The 10,306-nt window shown below is 36.7% G+C and overlaps 1 protein-coding gene and 1 non-coding gene across 2 annotated transcripts in view; both read left to right on the top strand.

Moving 5' to 3' along the window:
* Positions 1 to 10,306, top strand: part of NEGR1 (neuronal growth regulator 1) — a 797,662-nt gene that overhangs the window by 211,014 nt on the left and 576,342 nt on the right. The window lies entirely within an intron of this gene.
* LOC115943058 (small nucleolar RNA SNORA63) lies at positions 8,148 to 8,278 on the top strand. Its single transcript, XR_004077657.1, has one exon. It is a non-coding gene; the product is annotated as a small nucleolar RNA SNORA63 (small nucleolar RNA).

The following is a 10,306-nucleotide window of genomic DNA, read 5'->3' as shown; positions in this document are numbered from 1 at the left end:
GGAGGGGGGTGGGGGATGTGTTAGCCCGGTGATGGGTATTAAAGAGGGCACGTTCTGCATGGAGCACTGGGTGTTATACGCAAACAATGAATCATGGAACACTACATCAAAAACTAATGATGTAATGTATGGTGATTAACATAACATAATAAAAAAAAAAGTGAAACTCTGAGTGCAGCACAAAACAGTTTTATATCTGTCCCTGTCCCTCATGTTTGTTTGAAACTGCTAGAGAGATCAGGTAAATTGGATGTTACCCGGCACTGATCCTTTGAATTTTCTGGATGGTCTAAAGTAATAAAAGTGTCCTGGTCACTGTTAGTCAGAAATCATGTGTATGTGAAGAGCTGATGTGTCTGCTACTTCTAGGCAAGCGTAATAGACAAAATTCCAAATTTCATTCCCCCAGCTTTGACGTGATTTGAACTTGTAGTCTGTTGTGGGAAGGAGGGTGTGAGGATTGGCAGGTGACTTTGATTTCTCTATTTCCTTGTCTAGTGCTTGTGTGATTTCTGAGCTTTTCAGTGTTGATGAAGAAGAAGAGGGGCTGAGGAGAGATAAGAAGCAAAGAAGTTATTTTTTGACTCGTGCTATTGTAATGTGATATCCAGCGTTCTCTTTACTTGGCAGATGTTCAAAACTAATACTTTCTCAAATGTTTTCTTTAGACATATCTGCACTAGGAATATCCAACTGCACTTCTTATACAACATATGCATTCTCTGGCTCAATATTGTTCATTTCCCTCTTGTTCTATAATTTCCATAGGTTTACTATGACCTAAGAAGCAGTTTCCTAAGGTTAAATGCCTCTAAGTCATCCCAGGCTGGCTTTTTCTCCATCATGGTCTACAAATATTGCAAGTTAAATACTCATGCCCCTTTGCTCTGAGAACTCCGGGGAAATTCCTTACATGGCCTTCTCACCTCTCTCTGCTGTTTGAGAAACAAGGTTGACATAATATCTTTCCTTTGTATCTGTGGCTCAAAGACCCCCTCCCCCCCATACTATGACTGTTGAAGACCCTTTCACCTGACATGAGGTAGAGATGTACCCCCACAGGCCTGCAAACATTTCTTAAAAAAAAATTCCCAGTCTCTTCAGTATCAATCTGTTATACCTTTAAGGACTGTGGTCACGAAACCAGTATCTGACTACACACTTGGAAGCAATAGCACATAAGTGACTTAGCATCTCACTTTCGGACATTAGGGTGTCAGGACACCTGGGTGGCTCAGTCAGTTAAGCGTCTGCCTTCAGCTCAGGTCATGATCCCAGGTCCTGGGATCGAGTCCTGCATTGGGCTCCCTGCTCAGCAGGGAGTCTGCTTCTCCCTCTCCCTCAGCCCCTCTTCCCCGCTCGTGCTCTCCTCTCTCTCTCTCTCGCTTACTCTCTCTCAAGTAAATAAATAAAATCTTTAAGAAAAAAAAAGAACATTGGGGTGCCTTGCTATCCATGTTTAGTCCTCAGTCTTTGAATATGCAAATAATTCACAAAGGATACCATCCCAATTTAATGGACTGTGCAACTTCAGAAGACCAGAAAACAAAAATAGAAACAAAACAAAACAAAAATGCAGAAGAAAAGAGAAAATATGGGTTAGAAGTAAAGTAAACAAAAACTATAAAATCCCAAGTATTTGTAATCAAGACAGGAAAGTACTACAGGTATATATTAACTGGGCATTAAACACGTATAGAGGAAATCTAAATCCCTGCACAACATGCTGGTAGAGTACCTGCAGGGACAGAAAAAGGACATGAAAGATAAAGGACTGGGGCAATAGGATTGGGATTTAGTCTATTACAAACAAGTGCAAAAAAGAATTGATGGCTAAAACCAATCTGATATACCTATAGTATATTTATAATTATTTCATGCTCAGTTTAACTTTTAGTTAATTAATTGCTACTTTGTCTGTAGGGAAATTGATATTCTCAGGCAAATGTCCCTTTCCTGACAAATCCCAGTTAGAATCCCAAAGTGGCACTGGCTACTGGAAACACACTGACATATGGATGAACCTAAACAGAAACCAGACTATTAGGTTGATGGCCCCACAGGGGATAGGCTGCTTTGATTGGGTCTTCCCTAGCCATGGTCTTTAGTGGAGAGAGGAATGTCGAAAATTATGAAAATGATGTCCTAGACATAGTTGCAAGATGTAATTTGAGTTGGATTTAATATTTAACCAAATTTAAAGTGGCTGTTTTTCACAACCTCAACTGGAGTTTTCTTTGACATTCATCATAATCTGCATGTACTTAGTCACATATTTCATTACAAGAACCTTGTAATAGTCATTAGATCTTTCTTTCTTGCATGCATATGCATACACACACACACACACACACTCCCAATTTCTTTCCTTTCAGTGAGGTTCAGAGTTGATGGACTTGTTCTCTGATTTTTTTCGTCAGTGCTCTTACTGCACTTGCCAGTTTAACTGCCGAGGGTTAGCCGGCTGACAGGTTCATCATAATCAGCATCTATTCCATTTCCATTTTATACTCAGGGTCTATTGTTGCCAATTCATTCAAGGAGGTGTTTTTATTTAAGTGGTGCTTGAGTGCTGGCTCTGTGCACTGTGAATGCAGTCCTCAGAGGGAGTGATTCTGTAGAATGGTTCATTCTGTGTGATTCTGGGCTACTGTGATGCTCCTGCCTATTGCAGATTCGCTGAGAATTTTCTTCCCTCTAATGTAACAAGTGTTTATCTGGCTTGCATTATTCTCTAGCACTTTGTGAGCCACTATGTGGGATTCAGGGGAAGACTTTGACAAAGCCTTTAGCAGCAAAGAGTTCCAAATATATTTTGGACTTGGCAATTATAACCTGTATTACAGAATCTATAGATAACAAATAGTTAAGTGTAAAAATATGTGGTTTAAGTGTATTTTTCAGGAAATGGAATTATTGCAGGTTTTGTATATGCCCTAATATCTTACTTCTTTTCAGCTGCATATGTGTCTAGCAATTATGTTTCACAGCTGTGTATATTGCCTACTACATTTTTCATTTATCTCAGGATGTATAGAAAATACACTTCTGAGTTAAATGCCCACACCAGCATTTTCTATCATCAGAAACTCTTCTTAAATATATTGCCAGAATTACCAATGATTTATCAGCAGAAGTAAAAACTGAGTAAGTCTTTAAACCCCTCTGATCATAAAAAAATTCCATATTTCTGTGAATCTGAAGATCTCCTCTCTACTTCTTGACATGCTGTTGGTGTGGCACTTATTACGAGAAGATAGTCCTTGAGTATTTATTCCTTAATGTTGTATTCGTTCCTCTTATCAAGTTGCTGAGACTTTTCTTTATTACACTTTATATCCTTCAGGGATTCTGCCTGGTAGTCCTCTTGATCACAATATTGAGCTAGTATCCGGGAACACAAAGTATTTTGTAGTTATTGTTGTTTTTCTCTTCAACACTTAGACGGTTCTTAGAGTTAAATAGATTAGTGTTGGAAAATTAGAAGTCTGAAGAAATGTACTTCATTTTATAGCTTTAGCAAGAGCCTACCTCTGAAATATTTCATGTTTTCTCTTGCTTATTTTCTTGTTGCTAGCATGATTTCGTATCTGGACATCTGACATAGCCACTCCACATCCATTCATCCATTCTTTATCTTGCTTCTATGGTGCTCTCTTTGAAATGAAGACATGTCCATGTCACTTTCTTGACAGAAACCTCCGTGGCTTCTCAGTCCTTACAGGAAAGAAGTGGTCCTCAGCATAACATTCACATGCCTTCAACATCAGGCCATCACTGTTATCATCTACTGTTGTCCTAACATATCCTGAACTATTACATTGCATAATTTGCTGTTTTCCGAACTTTTCACAATCTGTTGTACCTCCATGTCTTGACTCATTCTGTTCTTTTTGTCTGGAATGGCCATTCCTGACATTGTTACCTGGTAAGGTCTTAATAATTTTTCAAAGTCTAGGTCAGATTCTACTGCTTTCATTCCTTGGGAAAATTTCCCTTTCATGAATGCACAGTTTATTTTGTTTATATTCATAATACATAATTTATCATAATCTGACTCATATGATTGTTATATGTGAATGTTCTCCTTGTCTACTACTCAGTAGTAGAATCTTCAATGACTTGAATGTCATATTCTTCAAGAATCCAGCAGTGTCTTGTATTCATTCAGTGACTTGTATTCAGTTGTTACGTTGGAATCTCTTTATTTTATTAAAATATGTTACTCATGGAGCATCCGTAATAACATCTTTCCTGTTTTTTTTCTAATGTTGCTTCTTGGAGCACAAAGATCTTTGCATGCTTTACTTCAGTTATCATCAGAGCTCACTAAGGAGTGATTATTTAAAAGGATCACAAACTTTTTGAAGACAGAGTGATATTTTTTGTCAAAAGTTTTACCAGAGTTTTTGAGCAGAAATCATTTGCAGATAGAAATATTATATGAGGGATTAAAAAAAAATATGCCTGAGCCTGCTTACTCAGTGGCAGAATACATTGTCTCAGCTAAGTGTCCTGACTTATTGAATAGTTCCCTTGACCTTGAAAACTACATTTTTTATGGAAGCATCATGGTTTTGTGGAAGAAATATGAACCTCCCATGGGAATGGGCTAACTCTAATCTTAGCTTAAACATATAAATATATATAAACATATACACATTTATATATAAACATATAAATCTGTAATTTATTCTTTAAATAAACATAATCATATGATTTATGTAAGTAATGTTTTGCCCCCCTTTTTTTGTCTTAAAAACTACATCATGGAATTTGATCCTCACCAGCGTTTGTAGAACTAGCTCATCCTTATTTACCACTGAAGGACATTCAGTAGTATGGATGTAACAGACTTATGTAAAGATTTTTCTAAAGAGGAAACCACTATAGAATAGTGGTTAACAGCTTTGGTTAGATTCATACTTTAAAGTTTTTAAACCTCGCTCCACTACTTACCAATTATGTAACACCTTTGCTAAGGTCTAACACATGGGGATATAGTATTTAGGAAATAGCTAAGAATTACGAACCCTAGAATATAGGCTTAGCAAAAGAAATTTTAGCTGTCTTATAATAAGGGCATACCACCAGCAGGTGGCAGCAACTTTGAGCGGTAATCATAAACACCAAAAATGGTGCTTTGCTAATTGCATATGGTTCAGGGAGCAAATGAAAATAAATGACCTGGCAAATATTACATTCTGAAAGTACACTTATTAATAGAGTTGTGTTACATTGTTACATATTGCTTAATATTATATAAAAGTGAAATAATACCTGTGCCGCACGTGAGGAAAATGCATTCAGGAGTTTGCAGTGGTACAGACTGAATCAGTTTTGTACACATACCTATGAAATGGTTTGTGGCCTGATTCTAAACATAAAATTAATTCCATTGTTTCCTCTCTGTGTGTTAATAAAGGAAGTAAAAAATGGCAAAGAGTGATAACAGAGGCAATTGTAGGTTAAGTTTGGAAAGCAGAATGTCTTCCAAAGAACTGCTGCAACATACTTGCTTTAACAAAGAGTAAAAAGAGGTCTGGTTCTGCTGTTTAGTTATCTAGGTTTATATCCTGGCTCTATCCATTATTAGATATGTGGCTTGAGTAAATACGTGTTTCTTCCTGTGTGAGCAGTGGAAATAACAATTATATGGACTCCACTGTGTTGTAAAAATTCAATGAAATCGTTATAAAATAAATTGTTAGTAACACCAAAAGTATAGTAGGTGCTCAGTTAAAAAAAAGCAATTATCTTTTTCTAATATGGTCTTAAACTGTATTTTGAATTTATTTCTATTAAATATCCATCCTTATATCTGGTTCAAATTCTGTTGTACTCAAGTCAGTTTCACTCTTTGTTTGTTTCCTGGATTTTATGCTTAAAATATAAGAGGTCATTTTTAAAAACCTATATATTTAAGGCAAATATCCGGATACAAATTCCTTTACCACAGAGGTCTGTGTTGAAGTGGCAGGATGTGGTCTTGGGGAAGAACACAAAGTCCAAGCACTACCATCACCCTTGTTCCATCAAATAGATCTGAGGCATTATCTGAGAAAGTAGCAATATTTTCGGTAAGTAAAAAATATAAAGTTTACATCGTCCATTTTAAAAAGCTCTTATTTTACTACCTTTTTCTCTGCTTGACTGCTACACATGTTAAATTAATATATACTTAATCATACCCTGCCTTTTTAAAAAACAAACAAAAAAAATTAACTATGTTGGTTATTTTTAGTTATTTGACCTATTTACAGTATGCTTAATTTTCATCTTCTTATAACGAGCTTTACAGCTGAGAGAAACAGTTTAGAAATATATTTCTTTGCTTTCGAACATCCTAATGTAATAACATAATAGAACACAATTTTTACATAAATATAAATATTTAATTTTCCATCTGTGTAGTTTAATGTAGCTTTTAATTGTAATGCTGTAGGTGTGCACATTTTTTGCTAGGAGGATATAGAACCATATAAACATTTGTGACATTCAGAAATGTTAAATGCTTATTGGGAACGCTTCACACTTTTCCATAGAGGTTTTACATCTCAAGACCAAACTCATTTCTATATAAATAAATAGTTTATATAGAATATCTAAGTAATCAGTCTAGGAAGACAGATTGCTGTGAACAATTCTTTTCTCACAGCATTACATCAGGACTCACTAAAATGTACTTATGCTAAATCAGAGTGCCTTTTCAGGAGTTGTAAACTGTTGACATGATTTTTGATAGAACCAAGCGGTTCTCGCATGGGAGAAAACAACTTTTGATTCATGTACCATAAAAAATTTCAACTATGATGCAGTTCTTTACATGTAAAGTTATTCCTAAATCTGTCCATCTGTGATTTGTGAAACGGTTGCAAAACAGTGAATGAGGCCTTGGGAAGAACTCTCCTGAGAGACAACAGAAATGGGAAACTGTCCCAATTCGACCACTTAAGGGCCACATGACCTTTCATAAATTATTCTAACTTTCCAGTCTCTCTTTCCTCGTCTGTAAAACAAGGGTTGTAAAAGGACCTAAGTTCATACAGAATTTTTGTGGAGATTTAATGAAATAATAAAGTGCCAAGCTGGCTCAGAGGCCTTATCAATTCATGTTAGTGAATTTCATTTTTAGAGAAGCCTTTAACCCTTTACATGTTTTCTTTCTGAGTACCCTTTCCTAACCTTGCCCCTGGCTTCCCTACCCCCACCCATTCTTGCTCACTTCTAAGTCTTGGTGCATAGGAATGACTAAATTCTAAAAACTAAATAAATAAATAAATAGGCTTTTGAGTCTGAACTCCATGATTTATTAGCTATTTTAAGAAAAACATTCAGGCTTCCTGAGCCCCATCTATATCTATAAAGAAGAGGAAATTATACTAAATCCAGTGAGATCATGGGAGAGATATAAGTCTCAATCCTAGTAATGTTGTGAAGATCATTTGTAAACTATCATCTACTATTCTGTGATTTCTTACTGTCATTCCACAGTAAGACTCAGAAAAGGCAAATACCTTTGCCGACCCATCCATGGGCCTTCTGAGACAGGGAGGTAACTGCAGTTGCCCACTAATCTTCCAGTTCCTTATGGACAAGAAATATTGCGTACCTGCTCTATTTGACATTCCGTTTAATGTACTGTCACAAAATGAGGTTTTGTGGAGGAGAAGGAAGTGGGATACATTTACCAGAATAAAGAAACTAAGATATGTAGAGGTTGTGATCCTCCCAAAGTGGACCACCGAGTTAATTAACGGCAAACTAGGAAGTCAGTACTCAAAAACACTCTTCCCTGGGCGCCTGGGTGGCTCAGTTGGTTAAGCGACTGCCTGCGGCTCAGGTCGTGATCCTGGAGTCCCTGGATCGAGTCCCGCATCGGGCTCCCTGCTCGGTGGGGAGTCTGCTTCTCCCTCTGACCCTCCCCCCTCTCATGTACTCCCTCTCTCTCAAATAAAAATAAATAAAATCTTAAAAAAAAAAAAAAAAAACCAAAACACTCTTCCCTTTCCTTTCCTGCTCACCCAAAAGGAGATACAATTTATACTCCATGGTAGGTGATCACACCTGCATGCACAATAGACCCCCTTCTGGTGTTTTTTAAGAGCCAAAGAAATAAAACAATACTGCAAGGAAGTAACACACCTATGCAGGATCTAGTTACAATGTAGCTGTAAAGTGCTGCCTTGTCTTTGCCCCCTGCTCAAAATAAAGCTGTTACCTTTCTAGCCCTGTCCGCCATGGTGCTTAACAGCCAGGGATGCATGGTCTCAGACATGTTTACCAAGTAAAACACTGACTTGAGGGATGCCTGCGTGGCTCAGTCATTAAGCGTCTGCCTTCGGCTCAGGTCATGATCCCAGGGTCCTGGAATCAAGCCCCGCATCGGGCTCCCTGCTCTGCAGGAAGCCTGCTTCTTCCTCTCCCACTCCCCCTGCTTGTGTTCCCTCTCTCGCTGTGTCTCTCTCTGTCAAATAAATAAATAAAATCTTTTAATAAATAAATAAATAAATAAATAAATAAATAAGGAAGTAACACACCTGTGTGCTTTTGGCCAGGGCCATTATATATTGTAAATGGCCAAGTGTTTTCAAATAAGAGTGTTCTGAAGCTAATTTTATATAAAAATCAAAAAAAGTGTCATTTCATTCCACATGTGTTCAAGGGATCCTCTGCTACACAGCTGCTGTGCTATTTTCCTTGTAAGAAGGGATACAAGAAAATAATACTGCTCAGGTTTGTTCCATCTTCCTGAAACACATGCGGTAATTGAGATTTGCATTCTTTAGCAAAAAGAGAGCATTTTGTTGCTTTTCTTGTTTAAAGTAAAAATACAAAAATGAAGCAATAAATCATGGCAGGCCAGGGTTTCTGTATGATTATAGCACACCTTCGGCGGTATTTTAAAGCATGAGTCCGAGTGGCTTTGTCCTCTTCAGGGACATGGAATAATTCCCCAGAAAAGTACTGTCTGAAGTGTTATATTAATATTATGAAATAGAATTTATACACAAAAAAGAAATCATGTAGATCTGTGCTTTTAGTAGGTGATATATGCATGGCAAAGTATAAAAATGCAGGACTGAGTATAAAAACTCAGTATAAAATACTCAGTAAAAACTGAGTATAGAAATGCAGGAACAGAAGTGTTTTGTTTGTGAACCCAGTTAGATGTCTCAAATTGCTGATGACTTGAAAATTTGGTGCATTTCTTAAAATCAATTAAATGATTAAAACCAGACAATTGATCATAAGATGATTGCTTATGTTAACGTGGTTACAATTTAAGGTGTATGAAAGTGAAATAGTGTGAAAGTTGATGATTAATGTTTCATACGTTAAGAAATGGCATCACTTATGGAAATACATGGTATCAGAATAAAATTCTGACCTGTAAAAGCTTTCCTTTGAGAGCGCTTTTAAAAAAATCTTTCCATTATTGCAGGGTAATAGCTTGACTATAATGTCTTCTGTTAAAGGAACAAGTGCCTGTACAAATATTAATCTTACATTATTACAGCTAAATATTCAACTGATTTGAATATTAAAATAGCCCAAAGGCTCTTCAATAAAATATGTGATTACCAGAATAGTACAGTCCCTTTTATCATACCAGGCATATTCCATACATATATTAACAGATTTCATAGTTGCTTAAGTTAAGTAAATATATTAATTTATAATAGTGGCAAAGCCTGAAGCTTAATTTTGTGCCTTTAGAGATGCTCTTCCCATTATATTTGAACTTATCTAGTACATGGCAATAAAATTTTGATTCTGTGAGTAATAGTTTAACTGTTGAAACTTTGTACTATATTTTTATTTATTGAAATTCTGATAAAGTTTTAAGCATATGTTTCTTTAATAGCAATAGCAGTAATAATAATAGCTAACACTTATATAGAAACTGTTATATACCAGCTTCTGTTCTAAGTACTTTGAGTTATTAAATGTTTTAATCCTTGTAAAAAACCTATCATTATTCCCATTTTACAAGTGAATAAACTGAGTCTTCGAGAGTCTAAGGAAACTGCCCAAGGCCACACAGCTAGGAAGTGAAGAAGCCACGATTCTAGTCAATGTGGTCAGATTTCATGGTCTATTCTCTTATTTGTTAAAATTTATTAAATGAGGGGCGCCTGGGTGGCTCAGATGGTTAAGCATCTGCCTTCGGCTCGGGTCATGGTCCCAGGGTCCTGGGATCGAGTCCCACATCGGGCTCCTGGCTCAGCGGGGAGCCTGCTTCTCCCTCTGACCCTCTCCCCTCTCATGCTGTTTCTCTCTCGCTCGCTCTCTATAAAATAAA

The sequence above is a fragment of the Leptonychotes weddellii genome, chromosome 4, assembly GCF_054177405.1.
Source record: "Leptonychotes weddellii isolate Sample4059 chromosome 4, ASM5417740v2, whole genome shotgun sequence".
In the NCBI taxonomy this organism is placed as follows: Eukaryota; Metazoa; Chordata; class Mammalia; order Carnivora; family Phocidae; genus Leptonychotes; species Leptonychotes weddellii.
Note: the sequence above shows the minus strand (reverse complement) of the source record. Positions and strands in the feature narration are given on the sequence as shown.